Source organism: Ursus arctos, chromosome X (genome assembly GCF_023065955.2).
Source record: "Ursus arctos isolate Adak ecotype North America chromosome X, UrsArc2.0, whole genome shotgun sequence".
In the NCBI taxonomy this organism is placed as follows: domain Eukaryota; kingdom Metazoa; phylum Chordata; class Mammalia; order Carnivora; family Ursidae; genus Ursus; species Ursus arctos.
Window position 1 is genome coordinate 108,411,844 of NC_079873.1, and position 26,191 is coordinate 108,438,034.

At 39.9% G+C, this 26,191-nt stretch overlaps 1 long non-coding RNA gene across 1 annotated transcript in view; it reads left to right on the forward strand.

Moving 5' to 3' along the window:
* The window catches only part of LOC130544177 (uncharacterized), a 144,967-nt gene extending 135,635 nt beyond the window's left edge, over nucleotides 1-9,332 (forward strand). The window contains exon 3 of the long non-coding RNA XR_008960226.1: nucleotides 4,898-9,332. This is a non-coding gene — a long non-coding RNA (uncharacterized LOC130544177). The remainder of the gene's footprint in view (nucleotides 1-4,897) is intronic.
* The last annotated feature ends 16,859 nt before the right edge of the window (nucleotides 9,333-26,191 follow it).

A 26,191-nucleotide genomic window follows, 5' to 3' on the forward strand; every position in this document is an offset into this window, starting at 1 on the left:
CCTTCTGCTTAGTGAGATAGAGTGAGATAGCTAGCTAGTCAAGGGGTGACTCTACCTTGTCCTGGTGCTAAAATCCACCTAATTCTCAAATACTGTTCCAGACTGATTTGTGGTAACATTGCTCTGTCATCACGGGAGAGTAGACGGCACTGTCCCTCCTTATTCCCATATACACAATTTGTGACTTAATTTGTCTCAATATTCTGATCTATCCTCACCCATAGGGATGTTGATGTGATAAAGAGAGAGAAGAATAGTATTTGCTCTAAACTTTAACATCCTCCCTTCCCCCTTTCCCATCCATAAATCACCTCTTGGGGTATAACTCTCCTCTCTGTCTCTTGAAAACATTAAGTGAACAATGGGGATAAAGGGAGTTGGCCTCTTTTAGCCTGCTTTTCTGTTTGTCAAATGATACAAGACAAATTTCTCTTGCAAGACACCCCAGGCATGTGCCATTACCTGTAGGGTGGTAGCATGGTATAGTGGAAATAACATTGATACAATAAGTAGGAGAGCTGTGTTCTCATTCTAGCTATGATACTGTAGATAGTTCATTTTCTGTTTTCTGGAACTTTGGTTTCTTCAAGTGTAGAATAGAATGTTGCTATAAACATCAGGGTGCATGTATCTGTTTGGATTAGTGTTTTTGTATTCTTTGGGTTAATAACTAATAGTGCAATTGTTGGAACTTAGGGTAGATCTATTTTTAACTTTTTGAGGAACCTCCATACTGGTTTTTTTTTAGTTTTTATTTTAAGATTTTATTTATTTATTTAACAGATAGAGAGAGAGAGAGAGAGAGAGAGAGAGAGAACAAGCAGGGGGAGCGGCAGGCAGGGGGAGAGGAAGACACAGGCTTTTAGCCAAAGAGATCTATAAGGTTCTAAGTGTAGTAGGGAGAGTTTTGAGGGCTTCAATCAGGGGAGTACCATAATCTGAATGAATTTGGAGCAAGTTCCCACTGATTGGCATGTGAAGAGTGGAGATGAGCCAGGGAGACAGGGCGAGAGGCCAGGGAGGTGAGAGGGAAACCAGGAACTGAGGAAGTCACAAAAGAATTTCAAAAGAAAGCATGTGGCCAACTGTGTGGATAGCTAATGAGGGGTTAAGTCAAATGAGAATCGGAAACTGAACTTGGACTTGGCAATGTGGAAAAAGTCATCGTCCTGGAAGTGGTTTCCATGGAGGCATGGGGACAGAGGCCTGATGCGAGCAGGTTGAGGAAAACATGACCCTGGCATTAAGGGGAGTAGAGCAATGAGGCTGCAGTTGAAGAGAGGTGTGGGTGCCATAATCCAAATGTGGGGCTAGGATTGAGGGCTGGGACAAATGTTAGGGACATAGAGTGAAGATGGGGTGGAGGAAGTCACGTAGCTTGAACCCAGTATCACAAAATGCGACCAGCCATAGCTGATGGACTCCGGTCCCCGACTGACACTGCCCGGATTGCCAAGAATAATTCCTGTAGCTCAGAAGTCGGCTTGAGGCTTTCTCTCGCAAATGTACTGGGAATGATGATAATTAAAAGCATTTGGGAAAATGTCAATGCCTGAATACAAATGCTCCAAGCTCATTGTTCCCATGAGGTTACCTCTTGCCTCGGCCAGTTTTTATCTGCGGTAATTTATCTGTTACTTAAGAATTTCCAAGCGTGTCTTAAACCTGGCTGGTTTTCTGCTTTGCTCATGGTTAAAAGCTCATTCTTATGAAATTGGAACAATCTGGCATTTCTCAAAGTGAACAGCGGCTCACTGGAAGCCTCCGCAATTGTTTCTCTGAAATAGGAAGCATCAAAGGCAGTCTGGTCTGCTTGGGTACAGTTTGAAAAGGGCAGTTCCAATTCGTACCCAACTGTTTTGTCTAGCAGGACATCCTGTAAATATTTGCCAACTGTGTGCCCTATGCAAGACCCTGGAGAACATGCCAGTGAACCAGACTGCATGGCATCTCCTTTCAAGGATTTTTTAGCTCACTTGCAAAGATGACTCATCATTGTTATTATGTGCTGAACACTTCACTTTCATGACCTCGCTGGATCCTTACCTGTGAAGTTGATTCTCCTCGTAGCTTACTTGACGGACAAGAAAACTGAGGCTCAGAGAGGTAAACTAATTTGCCCAAAGATGCAATGAGGAAGTTCAGATTCTAGAGCAGCGCCGTCCAAAAGAACTTTCTGCAATGATGGAAATGTTCCGTGTCTGCACTTTCTCTTGTAGTACTCATTAGCCACCTGTGACTATGGAACAGTAGAAATGTTGCTAGTGCAACTGAGGAGCTTCATTTACAATTTTAATTGAATTTCTTTATATGTAAATAGCTCCTTGTGGCTTGAGAGGCTGTATGCTTTCTAGTAGACCACGCTGGGTCACTGTGAGAACTAGCATTCTCCAGTCCATCCCTAGAGTGTGGAATGAAAGCTCCAGCCCGTGGCACACCTAGCAGCTAAGGGAAACAATGACTGGAAATGGGGAGGGGTTGTGACTTCCGTGCGGTGACTGGTGATGGGCTAGCTCTGGCTCCTGCAGCGACCAACCGTCTGTGGTTGAGAGTCATTAGGGTGGTGGGCTGCTGAGGCGGGCTGTGCCCCAGGCTGCGATACTGGGGTCAGTCTTTCTTGCTGGCTACTGCTCAGTACTCAGCATCGTTCCCTCCCCCCGGTGCTAGCTTCTCCTGGGCCTCAGCCTACAGTGCAGGGCCAGATGAATTCAAGTGCCCATCCTTTATTGGCCTGAGCTACACCCCGCATTCGTTCCTCAGAATCCTAGTGTGTCTTCTTAAAACGTGGGACTCACATTTTTAACCTGTTTGGGTGGGGGAAGAAGGGAAGGGGTGGATTCTCTATCTCTGCCTAGCCCTCTTACGTTTGTTTACTGTGATTGTCTTTTGAGATATGACCAAGGTGACTTCCTGGTACCCTTCTCGCTAGAGCTGAGGCTAAAAATCTTTTTATATTCACATCCCTGCTCAGTTTGTCTTCAGGGAATGGAAAGCATTTTCCCAAGGTCTTACTAGCTCTGTTTTCCATCCAGATCCTTAGAATGGAAATTTGCTCGTACAAAGCAGTGCTCTGGTGTGTGGGTGGTATTTTCCCCAGGCTTCCCAAGTGCTGTGTAGCTGAGCCTGGATGCTAGATGATTTTCTTGCTTCCCTTTACCCCTTGGGGCCAGAATTTTAATTTATGTGGTTCTCAGTTTACCTCTATGTCATTCCTAAAATTTAAAGGCAATTTTCCTGCCCTAATCTCCTTACTAATTTACCTATTTCACGCCCCTTTCCCACACCCCCAGTCTGGAAGCACACCCTCCAGTTCTGCTTTGGAGGCTGCACCCAGACTCTTCCCTGACTAACCCTGATTTATCCTGTATGGGGCAGCTTCCCCTACTAGTTCTCCTTGGGGCAAGAAGCACTCTCTGTGGCTGGCCTTCACTTTTCTTGTTCACTCTTTAGTATTTGAGCACAGGAAGGCTCCTGAGTTTTCCTACCATGAGTTTGGTGTGTTCTTCAGAAGTTGGCCAGCAGGATTCCTATCATTGGTCTCTAAGGTTCTAGGCACACTGGGTCAGATTCCTAGAAATCTCTCTATCCTTACTTACTCCAAAGTAGAAATTGATTAGCAGTGACAGATTCCCCCCTTACATATCAGGAAATATGAGGCAAATCCTGTGGTGTCAATCCGGTAGTTATCAGTCACGTTCTCAGAATGTCATATTGGTTTCTTTTTGCTCAGTCTGGGATTGTGCCCCCAATTTAATTTGCAGGTTAAAAAGACCCACAAAACTTTGTGCTTTGGAGATTTCATTTGTGTGGCAAATAGAGATCTTGGATTTCCTTACCCCCGCTAGCTGAAGTATTTCTCATGGTGAATGACTCTCAATGCTTTTCCCTTTATCTTAGGGGCTGAGCAACCTATCGAGACTTTCAAATTTGGTATCTGTGTGCACAATGGAGGACTTAGTAGAGCCATTAAATGCTAGAACATACGCCTGTATAGAACATCCTATCACTATCGTAACCCCTGATCACAGACCTCTCTCTCACTCTGAAGAAGTTGGAGAGGGGCTGAGGAGGCTGAGAATCTGGTTCTGGGGACTCCTTCCTTTATTGGCTTACTGGTCTTGACCTGATAACTTTGGGTTACATCTAGTCAGGAAAACCACTCTGCTCTAGGTGTTCCACATAGCAGGGATTTAACATGGGGAACTGGTTACACCAATGTCGGGGTTCCCAAATAAGCAGGATGCTAGAGCCAAAGCTGTTCTCTGTTGCTAAAGTCATGCCGGTGGTAAGCACAACCAATAAGGATGTCTGTTCTCCCCTCCTCCTACCTTCTAGTCTCCTGCTAGTTCCTCCCATCAGTAGAACCATCTAGGAACCAGCTGGCATGGCAGTCTGGAAAATAAGATGTGCAGAGTCCCAGCTCCAGAATCACAGAACATAGTACAGAAAGGTAGGCTTGGAGATGAGAGCAAATTGGGAAATAACCAATATAATCATGAAATGGCTTGGCAAACCTGGCCTGATTGTTCATAATTGTTTCTTAGAATCCACTGAATCCAGGAGGGTCTGTAGTTGTCTATGGCTAGTGGAATACAGCTCGTATCATTTTGAGGTCTGTGGCTTGCTGCGTGCTGGGACTCTGTATGTCCAATGTATTTTGCTGAGGTCTTTGGAACTGATATTTATCAAGGGATAGCTTAAGACATGCCTTTCCCAGATACTAGTATCTTAAGGGGGCATACTCCTTCAAGGTCCACTGGAAGGTCATGTCATTTAAATAACCTAATACTTCAAAATACTTTTTGTCCTCATTCTCTAGTCACTGAGACAGCTTGAGGCATCATTTCAACTGAAAACTTCTCAAAACATATGAAAGCAGTTTTTTCTTTGTTCCTAGGTGCCATGTACATCTGAGAGGGAACAGCGCAAGACATTTGAACTCAAGGTACAGTATATATTTTGTCATGCCTGTTCAGAATATGGTATTTTATACATATCTGTACCTTGTGTGATATGGGCTATATATGGGCCATAAGACTCTTTTAATATGTTCTCAAAGATTGGAAAGAGTAGTTGAAAAGGAAAATCTAAGCCAGGAATAACATCTTCTCTGTCCATGAATTGGGCCTGAGTTGGGCTTATAGTAAAAAACTTAAAAATAGATCTGCAAGACCCTCAACCATTTTGGGAAAGGTCTGGAAAGTTGGACAATAGAACTCAGTCACCCCCAAGGAAGCCTAGATCTATGAAAAATAATAGGATTATTTAATACTCCTGCAGTGATTTATCCTTCCAAATGTGAAGTTTTCTGGCATCTCTTCTCCTAGGAAAAGTAGAGATAAAGTGCAAAACATTCTATTGCACTAGCTACTGTATATGAAGAGAACTACGTGCCAGAGACTGTGAGAGGTTTTAAATATATTTTGTGTATAATCAACGACTGTGCAAGGTAAATGTGTTGCCTTATCCTCAGGATGAGAAAATCTCCTCATGGGCCTTCCTCAGACCCAGGGGAGCGCTCAGTGAATAACCCAGGAAGCAGTTCAGAGTTCTAGATCCTCACTACCCAAGGAGTGGTCTTTGGACTAGCAGCATTGGCATTAGCTGAGAGCTTGTCAGAAATGCAGAATCTCTGGTCCCACCTCAGACCCACTGACTTACAATCTACATTTCAACAATACTGCTGAGGTGATTCATAGGCACATGAAAGTTTGAGAAGCATGGCTCTGGGGCTGAGGTCAGCCCCTTTTTTTCTGTAAGGGGCCAGACAGTAAACATTTGAGGCTTTGCCGGCCGTATGGTCTCCGTGGCTGCGGCTCAGCACTGCTGTTGTAGCACAAAAGCAGCCGCAGACAACGTGTGAGTACGTGGGTGTGGCTGTGTTTCAGTAAAACTGCATTACAGAGCAGGCAGGGTCAGGCTGTGTAGCGCCTGTGGGCTGTGGTTTGCCCAGCTGTGCCGTAGATGGACTGTAGTGTTTTTTTTTCCTGCCATATTAGGTTGTAAGCTCCTTGAGGGCCATGACCATTGTTTTGTCCAGCACGGTCTTTGACACATAACAGTGCTCTATGCATTCTTGCTGGTAGGTTGCTTCGCCATGTGGATAAGATGCTTTATTCATTAAAAATTCAAATGAGAGGAAAAATACGTGTGCCGGAGGCGAGGCTGTTGTTCTAACACCAGAGGCTTCACAGTGTTTGGCAAGAATCCAGTGCCATCTGTCAATCTTTCAAGCACAGGAACATGCTTAGTTAGCCCACTGAGAGTGAATTCAATTCTCAGAGCTGAATTCATAGTGGCCAAGTTCATAAGAGTGATGTACAAAGCCAGAATGAGCAGTTACTAATAAACACTGAGAAATCATTTTCACCAATAGGCACTGGCATGACCAACATAACTTGGCACTTCTTAATCTGGGGTCTTGGGATTCAGATGATCATAGGGCACCTGAAAATTGTATGCAAAATATGTGTCTATTGCATTTTTCTTGAAGGAAAATCTATAGTTGTAGATTCCTAAAGAGGTCTATGAATGATGCAAAGAAGGTTAAGAATCACTATAGGTACACTGACATGAAAATCCAAATGGTAATTTAAATTCCTTCTTTACTTGAATGAAAACTGTTAATGTTATGGCAAGATAATATTTTTGAAAAATTAACCTCTGCTTATTTCCCTGGCCTTTTCAACATCCCCTCTCCTCTTCATTTCGTCTGCTACAGCTGCACCATTCTTTGCCTTAGGGGAAGGATGACAGACTAGATTGGAGAACTCAATTCTTGGCTTTTGAGTTTCAAAAGTCTAGCCCTGGGAAGGGTGGTGGGTGGGAAATAAGAACCAGAGCAGTAACAGTGAACACCAGATTTGACTATGATGAGAGCACAGTTTGTCTGCACCAGCTAAGGTTTCTTTTAACTGAGGGACAGGAAGTCAGTGTGAAAACAGAGAGTTTGGATTTTGGTGGGGTCCTTGAGGAAGTGGCCTTATGCTTGTCTCTTTAGGTTGAGCCCTGGAGGTAGAGGAGCACAATTGTAATTGTAAATACTTTTGGGTTATTGGAGAGCAGAGAAGACCTGTGCTTCCCACTCCCTTTTCCCAGATAGAGTCCAGTGGAGCAGTGACACCCCAAGGGAGAAATGTCTGAGTGGTGTGGCTAGTGGGTGGGCTTGAGAAAGCCTCATAGACTATCCAGAGTCCAAAGTAGTGCAGGAGGAGTCAAATATTTCTTGAGTATGTGGGAGCTACACAGACATGGCAGAGAGAAACAGTAAACTTGAAGAAGTCTTGTGGTCAGGGCAAGGAGGATGTGGCAGTGGTCTGAGCGAACAGATGACAAAGACCAGATGGAAATGAAGACAGCTCAGGGGATGTGACCGAGGAACGTGGGACCAAGGACAAGCCTGAAACCATCTTGCTATTATCTTCTCACCAATTTAGCAACTCAGGAGAAAGGGAGGCAGCCAAGATTAAATTTTCCCTACCCGGGATTCAAAATGGCAATCATAGCTATGGGAAAAAATAAAAGCAATTTTTTTTTACCATACTTCTGAGTTTGTGGATCCTAATTCCTGCCTGTCCCCTGTCACAGAGCATACCTAGAGTACCCTGAATCTGTGGAAGGCCATATTCTTTTTTAATAAGTCAGTGATTCAAATCCCTGCTTGCATATTAGATCCACCTGGGGAGTTTTAAAGATCCTCATCCCAGGCCATTTTGCAGATTAATTAAATTAGAATCTCTGGGGTAGGACCCAAACATCTGTACTTTTTTTTTTAATTCCCCAGGCGATTCCAATTTGCAAACAAGGTTGAGAATGGCAACTATAGGCTAATCTCCATGGGAAGGAGACCAGAATCAGAAACTTACGGGGTGAGAATGGAACTGAAACCTAGTGGATAGATTATGTGAATTCGATGCATAATGCTTTCAGGCGTTCGTCTTCACTGCAAGGATGGCCTTGTTGATGGGGTTAGAAAGTCTTAGCCTATGACAGAGTTTGGATGATGCTGCCAACATTTGCGTCACCTACTCTTAATGTTTTCCTGCTTTCCTAGGTAACCAAGCCCTCTTCTGACTAACACATTCCTTAGTCATATTAATGGGTTCAATCTGGTATAGTCCTGCAGGCTTGGGAGATCTTCTCTATCTTAAAGGTGATTGCATATCTCCTCTGATTCATTACATATTGATTTTAAAGTTTAACTCAGAGGGTAGCCTCATTTTCCCCATTTCTCAGTTCTTAGGGATGTTTTACTGTAATTCTACCCCCCTCCCAGTCCTGATGACAGTCACATCACAAACTATGTTATCTCTTCATAAAGACTGTTAATAAATAATATTGCCAAAGATACATCTGTCACTGATTTAAAAGGAAGTTCCCATGAACAACTTCTTTAAAAATATTGTTCAGTATCATGGTAGATGTTCTTCTGTTGTGTTAGCTAACAAAAGTAGAGAAATAGCTTGCATGACCGTGTAATCTTACATCAAATCATATGGAACAGTGTTCTTAAATGCCAAGCAGATGAATTTGCTAGCAAGCATTTACTGAGCACCCATTTTCTGTCCAAAGACTGTACTTGTGAAAACAAAAATAAGAAACCTGGTCCCTTGCTGAAGAATGACTGGATCTAGTCTATAATCTATCTGGGCACTACGATTATTTCAACGCGTGCATTGTAATCACTTAGGAATCTGGCAAAATGACTGCATTTTGAGCGAACTAATGATGAGTTTGATGATAACATAAGGTTTGTTACATATCTCACACACACACACACACACACACACACACAACCATTCCTTTTGTCTAAGCCTGACTGACACAAAACAAATTCTTAGGTGATGTTTTTCTTAGCAAATTTTGGAGTGAGGCCATTTTTGCTTACCATTAAAAGGAGGATAGAAATGCACATTTTTCCCTTTCAGAATACTATTTCACAAATATACTGTGCTTTTCCTTGCCTTCAATCCACATAGTAGCCAGAGTGATTCAAAAATCATTATGTCCCACTCCTATTTGAAAGTTTCAATGTTTCCCATTGCCCTCAGAATAAAGTTTAACTTTTTAAACATGATTAACAACTCGCCTCCCCCAGCTCTTGCAGGAAACATTCCTCAATTTCACATACCACTCCTACTATCCTTGGATTAGATGTTCTTTCCGGATTCTCTAATCATAGCAAATATCATGCTTCATTATAATTGCTTGCTAAATTGCTTGCTCCATTTCCCCAATAGACACTAGGACCAAGTATAGATATTTACAGTTGTACCCCAGGCACCTATCTTAGTACTTGGCACACAGTAGATGCTCAATAAACATTTATCAAATGAATGAATAAATGAATGAATGAATAACTCAGTCCATATGGGCTGCTCTAACAGAAATACCATAGCCTGGGTGGCTTAAATAACAAGCATTTTTTTTATACTTCTGGACACTGGGAAGTCCAAGGGTAAAGTGCTGGTATCTGGTGAGAACCCTCTTCCTTGTTCGTAGATGGCTGTGTTCTTGCCTTGTTTTCACATGGCAGAAGGGACATGGGAGCTGTCTGTAGTCTTTTTCCCACTCATGAGGGCTCCACCCTCATGACATAATCACCTCTCAAAGGCCCTGCTTCCAAAGACTATCACGCTAGGACTAGGTTTCAACATATGAATTTTGGGGAGAGACAAACATTCAGTCTGTAGTAGCCTTCATATAAGCTTGTGTTTTCTGAGTGTCTTCTCTACTAGACTATAAATTCCTGGAGGGCAAGAGTTGTGTTTTTCATCTTTGGGTCCTCACAGTGTCTAGAACAAAGCAGGATTTCAGTATTTGGTAAATGAATGAATACATGCTGTTCCCTCTTTGTAGAATGCCTCTATTCTCAGGGTCCTCCTCCTTTCTTTCTCCAGAGAAAGCCTCCTCCTCAAGACCCTGCTCACTTATTATCTCCATTGAGCAACCTTCCCTGACACCCATGGGCAGAGCTAAGTCATTTTTCATCACTCTCTCTCTACACTCTGATAGAGCCCCAGCCAGGGTGTACAGCCCTTATGGTCACAAAGCGTGCCACACTTAGAAGAGTCCCTCACTGGGTTTAATGCTCTGCTGTCACCATCTTAAAATTCATAATGATTTTGAACAAGGGGCCCTGCATTTTAATTTTGCCCTGGGCTCTGCAAATTATGTAGGCATTCCTGGTCCCAGTGCAGTACATATCTCCTAGCATGGGGTTCAGTAAATGATTTTGAATTTGAATGTTGAATTATCCATAGTTTTTCCTGTCCAGAAAAGGAACCATAAATATGTTCCTGTGAAATTCCTTTGCATTATTTCAACACATTTATCAAACTCTCACTACTCTCATAGATCTTTCTCCATTCACACTTGGCATTCCATTCACTGAAACCACGAAGGAAATGTTCTCATCCTAGAAAAACATATCCTACTCCAACTTTGCACTCATTCAGTGATCTGATAGAAAACAGAAGGTACTTTATGGTTTATCTTTGAGAGGATTCATTTTGATTCACTGAGACACTCGTGTGAGAAAGCAAGGGCAGGTGATCTAATCGCATACTTGGGAAGTGCATTTTGCCACTCTCCATTCTTCACACACTCAGGAGAAGTGCAGGACTTGGCTTTCCAGGAACGGCAGTAGAGCCTTCACTGTGATAACACCTCTAAGAGAGGGCTGTCAAGAAATTGCTTTTCGGTTGAAATAGGAAAACATGTTGTGAAACAAATGAATGTCCTCTCAACCTGGTTTGATGTAGAGGTATGATTTAGTAGTTCTGTTTGAGGATTCTATTCATTTGTTGTGATTTATAGAGAACTTTGGTTTTAGGAGTGTATGGAAGTCATCAAGGTCAGTTACAAGAGTCAAACATTCTCAATTCTCAGATTTGGATGCAACTGACAGAGTGTAGAGTACACTCTGTGATTAGAAACAGCTTGAGTGGTATATAGCACTGTATTTTCATTGACTTGTTTAAAGTAGTGTTGGTTCAGTGGTTGTACTGCTTTATTTGTTTTGAAAGCCTTAGTAAGGATCCGATGGACCTTGCAGACAGGAAAGCTGAGGTTTTGCAATCAGCACTGATCTCAGGACCATGTTGCTGCCGCCATCATCATCATCATCACCACCACCACCAAACACATTATTTTAGGGCTTAACAGTTTCCAAAGCATGTTTGAATCCACTGCCAGTCTGTTATTGCCAAGAGAGCATGCATGTCTAGGTAAGGTATGTTTGTCATTTTTGCCTCACATCCACTTACTGGAGATGTTTCTCTGAGAAATGAAAGGGAAAACTGGAAGAGGCAGGAAAAAAAAAAACCCTGGAAACTCAGAACATAAATTCTGTAAGAAATATAATTGGTTTAGGAGGAAAAAGTCTAAAATAACAGGGAAACCCGAATTACAAACGTTAAAGGAAGTGATCTGGGCTCTGTGCCTAACAGGGTCATTATGGCTGTTCTCCACGGAGGTGCCCAACCACCCGCGAGCGCTGAGAGTTGGTGTTCATGGGTTGTAGCTGTCCTCTTCTATCAGGAGGAATGGGTTAACCCAATTAATTGCTCTTTATGCAGACTCCCTGAGTAAATGATAAAGAGAGTGGGGGGTAAAAGTCTTGTTAATGGCTGGTTGGAGGCAAATGCATTGTGTAGATGAAAGTAGTCATCTAACAAAAGGACTTCTCTCATTACAAAAGGGATGACAGGTCCTTTAAAATGGAGACCTCTCAAATATTTGTTTATAGGTCATTAATTACTCAACTGAGTAAGAAACTGAAACTCCCTGCTGAAGAAATGTCAATCAGAAATTAAGATAAAGTGAATCTCAAATCATACTGGTAAATGGACTTTAGATATTAGGTTTTACATGTTTCATTTTACTGGAGAGCAAGTTAAAATACCAGAGTATGCTTCTATTCCAGGCCCTTGGCAATTCTTGAGAGAAAGCAAGCGAAAAAGATCAGAGCCTTAAAAAAAAAACCCTATATTTAAATTGTGGTTAATATTGATAAGGACAGCATATTTTCTATCCCTGTTAGATTCCAAGTTGTGCGAGAGTAGGGACTGTGTCTGGTTTATCTTGCAGCACAGGCATAAAACAGGAATGTAGGAAATGCTGCCTGACTGAAGACAAAATTTAGAGGGATCCTGGAATGATGGGGCAACATATTTGCATATTTGCTGTAATGAGTCAGAGAGTAAGTAGTTAAGTCTTGGCCAGAGTTTGGCAATTTGAGATACTTAAAAAATATGCTTGGTATCCCACCATGATGCCTTTTGCCCTGAGAAACATTATGGTCTGTGTTGTGAATATGTGTTTGGCTCTTTGGGGAGGGGCACCCTGGGGCATCATATTCCCTTCTGCTACACAAATTATAGCATACAATTTGATAGGCTTGATTAGGCAAAAGGACTCTGGACAGGCCCCTCTTTTTACTTCAGTGCCTTGAAAACGGAGGAAAAAGATTTTTCCTACCTTCTCTGCGCACCACCATCACTAAGCCCCTAAGCCTAGATTCAGGAGGAAGGCCTGCTGCTACTTCTTCCGCTGCCATATAGTGCTGCTGCAAGGGTAGATCTTAATAGTCAAGAGGTGCAACTCAAGAAATATTTCTTGAATGCCTGCAAATTGCAAGGCTGGAAGTAGTGGACTGAAGCTACTAGTGGAGAAGATTGGGAAAGTATTTTCCTCTAGCATCAGCTGAGTTGATATTGGCTTGTCAATACTACTTTCTAAAAGTATTTTAAATCCATGTCACATCTTAACCCTCTTTCAACCTTCTAAGCCATCGTCATCTCATCCATGGTTACTGCAATGGCCTCCTCATTGAACTTCTTTTTCCACATTTGCTCCCCTTCAGTCTGTCATACACACTGTAGCCAAGGGATCCTTTAACAACTTCAGTCAGAGCACGTTACTTCTCTTCTCAAATCTCTGCAATAGCTCTTGATTTCACTCAGTGTTCTTAAAAGCCAAAGTCCCTCAATAACCCTACATAGTTTCGCTGTGGTCATTTTAACTCCTCCTCCCCTCCCCCACATTCCATCTAAACTGGCTGCCTGTCAGTATCTTCAATATGACAAACTCCTGCCTCCGGGGTTTGGGGAGAACATATTTTAGAAAAGCTCTTTACCTACTGACTCTTAACCTGTCTTTTAGGCCATAGCTTACTTGTCCATGCATCAGTCTGCTCAATTTATCTTTCACAGCATTCTCTTGGCTTCCTTCATGGCATTTACTACAGTTTCTTAGTCTATATTGTGATGGATATGATTTCTACCTCCCCCACTAGAATTTAAACTTCATGATGGCAGAGATCATGCAAATTCTTGCTCCATATTGTATCCTTAGAGCTTTGTAAAACATCTGGCGCATAGGATGTACTCAGTAAACGTAGCCAATAATCTTTCACCCAGTGTGAGGTGCAAGTAACGTACCCAAAACTTTGCATGCCACTTACGGGGTGTACATTCCATGTAGTGTTTCTTTTATTTCCTATGAGCTGTTATTAAATCAATTGTACATCTCAATCAGTGGTGTCTTTAAATAAAGGAGATATGGCTTGCAAAGTCACCTTAGAGTAATGCAATGATTCATGGGTCAGTAGGACTTGAATGTAGCCTGATAGTAACACAGCAAATGAAACAATGTGTTCTTATTTTTTTTAAAGATTTTATTTATTTATTTGACAGAGAGAGAGAGACAGCCAACGAGAGAGGGAACACAAGCAGGGGGAGTGGGAGAGGAAGAAGCAGGCTCTCAGCAGAGGAGCCTGATGTGGGGCTTGATACCAGAACGCCGGGATCACGCCCTGAGCCGAAGGCAGACGCTTAACGACTGCGCCACCCAGGTGCCCCAACAATGTGTTCTTATAAACGCTGTTTGGGCGGTTAGTGCTAGAGGCTTAAGGAAAGATGTCGTAATGATAATCATATTACTCATTGCAAATTAGTATACTGGCCTCTGGTTTTATAAGTGAGTGCTAGGGACCTGCTTAATGTGACTTTGCCTTTGAGAGATGAATCTATTCCATTTTGGGGGAGGGGGTCTAATAAAAGATAAAATCAGATTTCAGAGTCTACAAAATTGAAGTCCAGACATTTGAATTACTTTGATCGTTCATCAACATAATGTTACTCTGATAGGACTCTTTACATAGGATTCATCCTGGTACTGTGGATTTCAATGCATAGAATGTCCTCAATCCTTGAACTTTAACTGAGGCTGCTACTGTTTCAAATTTATGGCAAACATGCAGTAGGGTACAGAGGAATGCTTAACAGACTTAGAAGAGTCTCCGAGGAGGAAACCTCCCTCAAAATTGAGTATAATTACTGGAAATTATTCCACAGTACAGTGAAATGAGTATATTATAGTCAGCTCATATTACTATAAATCAGGCTACTCTAAGATAAATAAAATATACTACCCCTCTTTCTTTCACGCTCCCATTTTGAACTACATAATATGACATTAAGTTTGATCTTGACTCAATAGGTAGTTCCTTTCTTGTTTGGTTTTCTTTTTTTATTCTTCTTCCTCATGAGATCTCTCTCTCCTTTTCTCCTCCCCCTTTTCTACCTTTTTCTCCTGTTTTTTCTTTCTCTCCCCTGCTGCTTGTACCTTAGCTGAGTTTACAAGAAAGCAGTCTAATCAGCAAACTATGAAGTAGTATTAGAAAAATGTGAATAGGACCCTCTGCTCCCAAAGAAAACTGCCCGACCCTCCAAAGAAGAACCTTTTGGTATGGCCATTTGGATGCTATGGATAGCTTAGTACTTTGTATGATACTGCAGCTTTCCTCTGGGGGAAAATAGTTTTTTATTCTCTCTTGAGAAAAATATTGATCTTTGATCTTTGTCAGGAAAAACTTTTAAGTACAGGATGGTCACTTGTTTGGAAACTGTAGCAAAGATAGCTTAGCTGTGAATTTCAGTTACCTATTACTGCACAACAAACTACCCGAATTTAGTGACTTGGCACGATAGTCATCTTATTATTTCACATGATTCTGTGGATTGATTAGGCTCAGTCTGGTGATTTTTCTGCTGGACTTTCCTGGGATCTCTCACATGACTGCAGTCAGATGATGGTTGAGGCTAAAACATACAAGCTGTCTTAACTTACATAGTCCGATACATTGGTTGGTATTGCTCGAGGCTGGGCTTGGCTGGGATGATGGGACAGCTGGGTCACCCTTCTCCACATGGCCTTTTCACATGGTCTCAACATCATGGTTGCTGGACTTTTTACATGGTGCCTCAGCACATCCAGGAGCACAGAAGCAGAAGCTGTAAGGCATTCTTAAGGTTTTGTTCCAAAACAGGCACAGGGTCACTTCTGTATTCTGTTTATTAAAGTAGGACACGGAGCAACCAGATGTAGTATGGGTAGAGCCCACCAAAGGCATGAATAATGTGATGCATCATTCATTTGCAACCATCTCTGGGTTAACTACCACACTGGGGAGTACAATACATATCCCTTTGGGTATTGCTGGTTGGTAGCTCACCAGCAGAAACTATATTTTCCAGAATCCATTGCTTCTTGTTGTGGCTGTTGGCTAATTATCACAATGGAATGGGAGTGAAAATGATGTATTTCCCTTTAGGGTTAAGGTTTTTATGAATGGTTGTGCCTTTCCTATCCTCTTTTCGTTTTTCATTGGCTAGATGCAAACAGTAAGATCTTGAGGATGACAGAGACACAAGTTAGCAGAAGCCTAAGTCCTTTACTATTATATGAATAAGAAATAAACTTAGGTTGTGTTAAGTGCCTGAAAATTTGGATTATATTTGATACCACTGCCTAGTGTTACCATACTAATAAAAAAATGTGGTATTTGCACCACATCAACAAAATGAAGGATAAAAATCATATGATCATTCCAATAGACACAGAAAAAGCATTTGACAAGATTCAACATCCATTCATTATAAAAACTCTCAACAAAGTGGGTTTAGAGGGAACATACCTCAATGTAATAAAGGTCATATATGAAAAACCCACAGCTAGCATCATACTTAATAGTGAAAAACTGAGAGCTTTTCCTCTAAGATTAGGAATGAGACAAGGATATTGACTCTCACCACTTTTATTCAACATAAAATTTTCTCATACTAGATGTCCTCACCACTTTTATTCAACTAAAATTTTCTCATACTAGATGTCCTAACTGCAGCAATCACATAAGAAAAAGAAATGAGAGGCATCCATATTGGTAAAGCATAAGTTAAACTGTCACTGTTTGCAGAAGACATGATACTATACATAGAAAACCCTTGAAAACTCCACCAAAAAACTACTAGAAGTAATGAATGAATTCAGTAAAGTTGCAGGATACAAAATTAATACCCAGAAATCTGTTGCACTTTTATACACTAATAATGAAATAGCAGAAAGAGAAATTAAGGAAAAAACTCCATTTACAATTGTACCAAAAAGAATAAGATACCTAGGAATAAACTTAACCAAGGAGGTGAAAGACCTGTACCCTGAAAACTATAAAAAACTGATGAAAGAAATTGAAGAGGACACATATAAAGGGAAAGATATTCCATGATCATAGATTGGAAGATTAGTGTTATAAAAATGTCCGTGTTACCTAAAGCAATCTTCAGAATCAGTGTAATGCCTATCAAAATACTAACCATATTTTTCACAAAACTAGAACAAATTATACTAAAATTTGTATGGAACCACCACAAAAGACCCCAAATAACCAAGGCAGTCTTGAAAAAGAAAAAAAAAAAAACCTGGAGGCATCACAATTCTAGACTTCAAGATATACTACAAGGCTGTAGTAAACAAAACAGTATGGTACTGGCACAAAAACAGACACATAGATCAATGGAACAGAATAGACAGCCCAGAAATAAACCCATACTTATATGGTCCACTAATATATGACAAGGAGTCAAAAATATGCAATGGGAAAAGACAGTGTCTTTAAAAAATGGTGCTGGGGTAACTGGACAGCTATGTGCAAAAGAATGAAACTGGACCACTTTCTAACTCCATACACAAAAATAAACTGAAAATTGATTAAAGACCTAAATGTGAGACCTGGGACCATAATAATTCTAGAAGAGAACACAGGTAATAATTTCTCTGACATCAGCCATAGCAACATTTTTCTAGATATATCTCCTAAGGCAAGGGAAACAAATGTAAAAATAAACTATTGGGACTATATCAAAATACAAAGTTTTTGCACAATGAAGGAAACCATCAACAGAACAAAAACACAAACTACCGAATGGGAGAAGATATTTGCAAACGATATATCCAATAAGAGGTTGATATCCAAAATATATAAAGAACGTATAAAACTCAACACCAAAAAAAAAAAAAGAACGATCTAAAAATGTCTGAATAGACATTTTTGTGAAGACTACATATGGATGGCCAACAGACACATGGAAAGATGCTCAACATCGCTAATCCTCAGGGAAATGAAAATCAAAGCACAGTGAAGTATCACCTTATACCTATCAAAATGGCTACTTTCAATAAGACAAGTAATAACAAGTGTGGGCGAGGATGTGGAGAAAAAGGAACCCTCATGCACTGTTGGTGGGAATGTAAATTGGTATAGCTACTGTGGAAAACAGTTAAAATTAAAAATAGAAATACCATATGATCCAATAATTCCCCTCCTGGGTATTTAGTCAAAGAAAACAAAAACACTAATTCAAAAAGATATATGCACCCTTATGTTTATTGCAGTAATTATTTACAATAGTTTAGATATGGAAGCAACCTAAATATCCATCGATGATGAATGGATAAGGAAGATCTTCCACACACAATGGAATATTACATAGCTATTAAAAGGGTGAGATTGGGCCATTTGGGACAACACGAATGGAGCTAAGGAGTATTATGCTAAGTGAAATAAGTCCGAGAAAGACAAATACCATACGATCTCACTCATATGTGGAATCTGAAAAAACCCAAATGGATAAACAAACAGCAGAATCAGATCTGTAAACATGCAGAACAAAATGATGTTTGCCAGAGGGGAGAGAGGTGGGGGGGGCGGTGCCAAATGGGTAGAAGGGAGCGAGAGATACAGGCTTCCAGTTATGGAATGAATAAGTCACAGGAATAAAAGGCACAGCTTAGGTAATATAGTCAATGATAATGTAATAGTGTTTTATGGTGACAGATGGTAGCTGTACTTGCATAATGTACAGAAAAATTGAGTCACTGAATTGTACACCTGAAACTAACATTGTATGTCACTATACTCAAAAAAATTAGAAAAAAAGGAAATGCGGTATTTGATGAAGTCTAATTGGTACTGATTGGCATGCTAAGTATAAGAATACCATACACCATAGTTTTCATGCCTACTTTGTGGAGACACTAAAATGCAGATCATAAAAATTTCAACTATTTAACTCATAGAGGAAATTCAACAGATGCCTCTGTTGACTAAAGAATTTCCCATTAATTCATGGTCATAACCAATTAATTTTCCCCTCTTATTTATAGTCAAAATTTGTGCTAAATTGCTGTTAATACACTGTGCATCGATATGAAAACTACTGAAGAATTGTATAAAGGATTTTAGACCTTGTAGGTGTACTAAAAGATAGAGCTCTGTATTAGTGCAAAATTACTATCACAAACACCAAAATTTATGGGAACTTAATCATCAAAATCTGTGTATAAAAAATTTCATCTCTCAAAATTATTTTGCATGGATGAAAAGTTGAGGCAAAATTATAACAGACACATAAAAATGGCAATAGGAGAGTACAATGGCATTTAGAATACCTTAGTGTCAAAACGGCCACAAGAGAATAGCAGTCTTAGATTCATCGTGTGCTTGCTATAATGCCTGATATTCCTACTATCCAAGTCTCACAGGGTTGGGAGGGGACAAGAAGTCATGCAGTTAACATTAGTTCTGGTGTTAAAACCATAACAAACTGGACTGGGATAAATGTAATGCAAGATCCTGCAGAGTGGAGGACAGGCAGGCTGAGGTATCACACTTTTTTTTTTTTTAAGATTTTATTTCTTTATTCGACAGAGATAGAGACAGCCAGCGAGAGAGGGAACACAAGCAGGGGGAGTGGGAGAGGAAGAAGCAGGCTCCCAGCAGAGGAGCCTGATGTGGGGCTCGATCCCATAATGCCGGGATCACGCCCTGAGCTGAAGGCAGACGCTTAACTGCTGTGCCACCCAGGTGCCCCTGAGATATCACACTTGGACTAAAGTTTGTACAAGTCTGTTAAGCTCTCTTGATTTTGAAGAACAAAGAAGACTCAAGATGCCTTACATAATTAGGGTTTGTTGTAAGAATATAGATTAGGAGTAACCTCACTGGGCAACAGATAGCTGTCATTTGGTATCCAAGGAAGCTTCTCCAAGGATGGGTTTTGTCATATACCCTTAGCTGAAACTATTCATGGATCTCCACTCCAGAACTCTGTTAACTGGACTTCACTAATTTCTTAGTTTTTGCTTCTCTTATCTCCTGTTACGAGAATAGATTGGTAAACAGATCTGATGAACCCCACCCCCTAGCCTCTGTATCTCTGTCCATAATACTCAGCCTTCTCCTGGTTCAATGGAGGACATACAAGTTCCTACTACAGCCAAACCCTCCATATATGCCATCAATCTCAGCCCTTCTTGCCTGCTCAAAGACATTCCAGCAATCTTCTCTTTCCCAATCAGCATTTCCCATCTCAACTGCATCGTTCCTGTGAGCACAAAAATATGTTGTAATTTCTCCATTCTTAAAAACAACACAAAACAAAAACTTGGCCCCACATCCATCTCCAGACATTGTCTTATTTGTCTGCTCTCTTTTATAGCAAAACTGCCTCAAAAGAGTTGCCTGTGTTCCCTGTCTTCATTTCATTTCTTCACATTTCCTCTTGGACCTACTCAAATTAGGGATTCATGCATAGAACTCTACTAATACGGTTATTGCCAAGGTCAGAGACCTTCTCATTGAAATCAGTGGTCAATTGTCATTCCTCATTATGCTTGACCTATCTGTAGTATTTGATACAGTTGGTCATTTCTTCCTCCTTGAAACACTTCAACCTGAATTTCAGGACCTGTGCTTTTCTGGTTTTCCTTCCACCTTACCCGCCACTCCTAATCCATTTCAACTGCTGATTTCTCTACATCTCTTACCCCTAAGGATTGGGTTGCCCTGGACTAGGTTCTCAGACCTCTTCTCTCTCTATACTCATTCTTTCTTGACTTATCCAGTTCCATGGCTTAGAATACCATCGATATGCTAATGATTCCCAAATCTGTATCTCTAGTCCAAAATCTTTTCCCTAATTGCTTGACTCATATATCCAATGGCCTTCTTGACATCTTCACATTAATAGGTAATGACATCTTAAACCTAATACTTCTGTTATGGACTAAATGTTTATGTCCCCTCAAAATTCATATGTTGAAACAAAATCCCCAATGTGATAGTATTTGGCAGTGAGGCCTCTGGGAGGTGATTAGATTATGAGGGCTAAGCCCTCATAAATGAGATTAATGCCTTATAAAAGAGGCTCTAGAGAGCTCCCTCAGCCCTTCTGCTATGTGAGGATACAGTAAGAAGACAGCCATCTGTGAACCAGGAAGTGGACCCTTAGTAGATACCAAATCTGCTGGCATTTTGATCTTAAACTTCCCAGCCTGTGTAACTGTGAGAAATAAATGTCTGTTGTTATAAGCCACCCAGTCTATGATATTCTGTTATAGCAGCCTGAATGGAGTAAGACAACATCTAAAACAGAACTTCTGATATTCTGCCCCAAATTTGAGCAATCTGCAGCATTTCTTACAGTCAGGACTTGGTAAGCCCATTATTCTAGTTGCATAGGCCAGAATCTTAGAATTATTCTCACTCTTCTTTTTCTTCTCTCACATCCCACATCCAATATGTCAGCAAATCTTGTGTCTCTACTGCCAGTTGAAACACAAAATTCAACCACTTCTTCTTGCCCTTGGACTACTCTGGTCCAAACATCCACCACCTTCTTTCTGAATTATTGTAATAGTCTGCTAACTCGTCTCCTTAATTCTGCCTTTTCTCTTTATAATCTATCCTCAATGTAGCATCCAGTGATCTGTTTAAACTTTAAATCAGATTGTATCAATCTCTTGCTCCAAACCATCCAGTAGCTTACCATCTCAAACAGGCTACAATGCCTACAAGACATCTGTTACCTCTCCTAAAAACAAATTTTTCATCTCCTCACCTACCACTCCTACCTTAGTCCACTCCAGCTTTCTTGATACCTCTCTCTACTTTCTTTGACTGTCTTTTCTCCATAGCTGTCTTATCGTCATCTGTGATGCTATTGTACCCAATTATTTGTTTTTTCTTTCTTTTTCCCATCAGACAATGAGCTCTGCAAGGTCAAAGATCTTGTTGTTGTTTGTTATTTTAAGTTAACTATTGAATACCCAGTGTCTAGAACAATGCCTGGCACACAGCAACTAATTTATAAATCTAAATATTTATTGAATGAGTGTATAAAGTACCAAATGGCTGTATTCCCCCCCCCCCAATTTCCACTCTGGGGATGAAGATCTGATTGGTCTAGTGAATTATCATTGTACTTTCATACATCGTTGGTTAATCTGTATTTATTGGTTGCTTCTGAGTCAGGGCCTACTCTTCGTCTGAATAATGAATAGGGGCTAGGGCTTTCTTTTTCCCCCAGAAGAGGCCCACGGCCAGGTTCTGTCTATTGCTGTTCGGTGGGATGAAGAAAGTTATATACATTAGCTTGTGGCATGGACTGGATGCTCTGGAGGAAGATGGGCTTAATGTATTTCCCTGTAAGATTTCAGGTTATAACTTCAATTTCTAGGTAGTTTATATGATGTTAACTACCACTTACACTTGAGGATGGGTTTTTTAACTGTACAGATTGGAAAATGAGCAGGCATATTTGAGTTTGGGGATACAAGCTATGTAACCTCAGAAAAATCACTTACCCTCTGAACTTTAGTTACTTCATCTATAACATAAGGGATAATCACAGCATTTCCCTCATAGGATTGATATGAAGATTAAATGAGAATATATATGTATATTTGAAAGAGAACCAAATAAGAATTCTAGAACAGAAAAAAAGTAAGTGAAATCAAGCTCTACCATTGTTGATTTAACATCTGAAGAGAGAATTAGTGAGTGAAATAGATGATAATTCAGAAGAAGTTATCCAAAATTATACAAAAAGGATGGAAAATAGAAGAGATGATAGGAGACAGAGGATACAGAGAGAAGCTTGAACATATATTCAAAATTGATGTCCAAGAATGAGAATGGGACAAAACAATATTTGAAGAGATAATGGCTGAGAATTTTTCAAAACATGTAAAGAGAATAAAAACAAAATAAAGATTTCAGAGTAACAAAAAACAAGGAACTTTCTATAAGCAGATTTAAAGGGTAATATTCACACAGAAGAAAAATAATCCCCAATGGAGGTTTGGAGATGCAGGAAAGAATAAAGAATGATAAAAGTAGAAAATATTGGTAAATCTAAATGAATATTTTAAAGTAAAATAACAACAGCATTTTGCATGTATATAGCATGTATATTACATATGCACACATTTATATTTAATATATATGTAATTGAAATACACAAAAACCTTAGTATAGAATTTATGCATTGTCCTTGAAGAGATGATAGTAGTCACTTAGCAGCAGAGCATAATTAGAGCAACAAAGCCAAGTTATTGAAGAATGCATATAGTATAGATTTATTTACAGAAAATTCAGAACATGCAAATTTAACACATTATTTAGAGGACAAATATATGGCTAACCAATAAAGAAATTCTGAGAATGATAACATAACATTCAGTGTAAGAACAGGGAAGGTCCTCCAGAGAATATCAATATCAGTGACACTTAAATCAGGTGGTAGACAGTGTTTGTTGAATTCTATTTCATAAGTTTTGTAAGAGCTTCATATCTACTCAGTGTTCCTAAAAATAGTGAAAGAGAAAGTAGGTTTATAATGCCTTATGAGATTAAGAAGTAATTTAGAAATAATAAAACATCAAGAAAGAAAACCCTAAAACCTAGCGAAAATGACAAGAACTCCTTTGAGTCTTACACAGTAGAAAATAATTAAGCCCAAAAGATAATGTAGCTATTAAAAAACGTCATAAGACAGTGTAAATACTGATAAAATAAATTGTATTAACAACACACTAGAAAGCAATTATAGTATACGCAAGTAATGAATCATGGAACATTACATCAAAAACTAGGGATGTACTGTATGTTGACTAACATAACATAATAAAAAATTATTATAAAAAATTATTTTACTATCAAAATGTTATATATAATTTTATTTTTAAAATATTTATATTTTATATATTTTTATTTATATGTGTATACAACATATTTTACATTTTTTAAATAATAATTTTTTATTATGTTATGTTAGTCAACATACAGTATATCCCTGGTTTTTGATGTAAAGTTCCATGATTCATTACTTGTGTATAACACCCAGTGCACCATGCAATACGTGCCCTCCTTACTACCCATCACCGGTCTATCCCATTCCCCCACCCCCCTCCCCTCTGAGGCCCTCAGTTTGTTTCTCATAGTCCATAGTCTCTCATGTTTCATTCCCCCTTCTGATTACCCCCCCTTTCTTTATCCCTTTCTTCCCCTACTGATCATTCTAGTTCTTATGTTCCATAGATGAGAGAAATCATATGATAGTTGTCTTTCTCTGCTTGACTTATTTCACTTAGCATTATCTCCTCCAGTGCCGTCCATGTTGTAGCAAATGTTGAGAACTCATTCTTTCTGATTGCTGAGTATTATTCCATTGTATATATGGACCACAACTTCTTAATCCAGTCATCTGTTGCAGGGCATCTCGGCTCCTTCCACGATTTAGCTATTGTGGACATTGCTGCTATGAACATTGGGGTGCATATGGCCCTTCTCTTCACTACGTCTGTATCTTTGGGGTAAACACCCAGTAGTGCAATGGCTGGGTCATAGGGTAGCTCAATTTTTAACTTTTTAAGGGACCTCCACACTGTTTTCCAGAGTGGCTGTACCAACTTGCATTCCCACCAACAATGTAGGAGGGATCCCCTTTCTCCACATCCTCTCCAACAATTGTTGTTTCTTGCCTTGTCTATTTTTGCCATTCTAACTGGCGTAAGGTGGTATCTCAGTGTGGTTTTGATTTGAATTTCCTTGATGGCTAATGATTTTGAACATTTTTTCATGTGTCTGTTAGCCATTTGTATGTCTTCATTGGAAAAGTGTCTGTTCATATCTTCTGCCCATTTTTTGATTTGATTATTTGTTTTCCGTGTATTGAGTTTGAGAAGTTCTTTGTAGATCTTGGATACTAATCTTTTATCTGTAGTCTCATTTGCAAATATCTTCTCCCATTCCATGGGCTGCCTCTTAGTGTTTTGGACTGTTTCCTTGGCTGTGCAGAAGCTTTTTATCTTGACGAAGTCCCACAAGTTCATTTTTTCTTTTGTTTCTCTTGCCTTTGGAGATGTGTCATGAAAAAAGTTGCTGTGGCCGATGTCAAAGAGGTTGCTGCCTATGTTCTCCTCTAGGATTTTGATGGATTCCTATCTCACATCGAGGTCTTTCATCCATTTGGAGTTTATCTTTGTGTATGGTGTGAGAGAGTGGTCAAGTTTCATTCTTTTGCATGTAGCTGTCCAATGTTCCCAGCACCATTTATTGTAGAGACTGTCTTTTTTCCACTGGATATTTTCTACACTTTCAATGCCATCCTGATCAAAATACCAATGACATTTTTCAAAGAACTGGAACAAACAGCCCTTAAATTTGTGTGGAACCAGAAAAGTCCCCGAATTGCCAAGGAATTGTTGAAAAGGAAAAACAAAGCTGGGGGCATCACGTTGCCGGATTTCAAGCTATACTACAAAGCTGTGATCACAAAGACAACATGGTACTGGCACAGAAACAGACACATAGACCAATGGAACAGAATAGAGAATGGCTCTTTGGGCAACTAATCTTTGACAAAGCAATATATTTTACATTTATATCTATAAATTTAAAATTGTATATATATTTTATAATACACTTAAGTATTATATATAATATATAAATTTATATGTGTAAATTTATAAATAAATAACACTGTTATATATAATACACCTCCGTATACCTATTACTCAGATGCAAAAATTATCAAGTTCTTGCAGCATATGTCTCATTACCTTTCTCCATTGCTTCTTTTTTTAAAAATTTTTTATTATGTTATGTTCGTCACCATACAGTACATCCCTAGTTTTTGATGTAGTATTCCATGATTCATTGTTTGCATATAACACCCAGTGCTCCATGCAATACGTGCCCTCCTTAATACCCATCACTGGCCTATCCCAATCCCCCACTCCCCCTCCCCTCTGAAGCCCTCAGTTTGTTTAAATGAGTCCATAGTGTCTCGTGGTTCATTCCCCCTCCCCATTGCTTCTTATGTTGCTGAAGTAGGCTGAGTATTAAAATATGAGAATTAAAGAAAACTATAAAAGAAATAAGATAATCTAAAAGAAAACTTGAGCAAAGGAAGGTTTCCTACTGCAGTGAAGAATTCTACAACAGTGTTTGGACAGCTGACGTTGGATCTCTTAGAGTTTGTGTAGGGTAGGATTTAAAACCCGTTAGACTTCAAAAGAGCTTTGTTTGGTTGAAGGTCCTGGAATGGGGGGCAAAGAGCAAGAAGATGACATCCTTACCCTGAGGAAGCCTACTGTAGGTGGCAACAACTCTGCTACAGTGTGGCAATACGGTGTGCACTGTGAGTGGTGGGAATTTAGTGCAATGGCACCAGAAAGGAAGGTATGGTAAATCAAGCCTGAGGGTCAAGAAGGCGGCACAATCTGAAATGTACCTTGAAGGATGGGCAGAATCTTGCCAGGTGGAGAAGAGGAGGAAAACACAGATCCATCAAGACCGAACAGGAGGACTCTCTCTGCACAGAACACTGGAAGTGAAGTTCCACAACCCTTTTCCTCGCCAGCTCTAAGCCCTACCACTGGCTCCTACCATTAGGCTAAGGGCACCCAAAGACCCTGGTAGTAAGTCATATAATGCAAAATGGGAATTAATGAAGCAGGTCAGTTACTGTGACATCACATGTGCCACAAGATAGGTCATTTTGATTAA